Consider the following 290-nt stretch of genomic DNA (forward strand, 5'->3'; position numbering starts at 1 on the left):
TGTGTGTGTGTGTGTGTGTGTGTGTGTGTGTGTGTGTGTGTGTGTGTGTGTTGCAAAAGGAGGTTGCAAAAGGGCAGATATGAGGGGTTGGGTGGAAATAATAAAAAAATGGAAATTTTTATTTATTTGTTTATGTGTATGTGTGGAGGAATGTTAATTCAGAACATGGCTGTTCTGGCAAGAGATCACATCTAAAGACCTTCTAGGTCTGTGTGGTCTGGCTGGAATACAAACAAGCCTTTAATTCAGGATACAGAGGCAAGCAGTTCTGAGTTCAAAGCCAGCCTGGT

Source organism: Psammomys obesus, unplaced genomic scaffold (genome assembly GCF_907164565.1).
Source record: "Psammomys obesus unplaced genomic scaffold, mPsaObe1.curated_primary_1811, whole genome shotgun sequence".
NCBI classification, from domain to species: domain Eukaryota; kingdom Metazoa; phylum Chordata; class Mammalia; order Rodentia; family Muridae; genus Psammomys; species Psammomys obesus.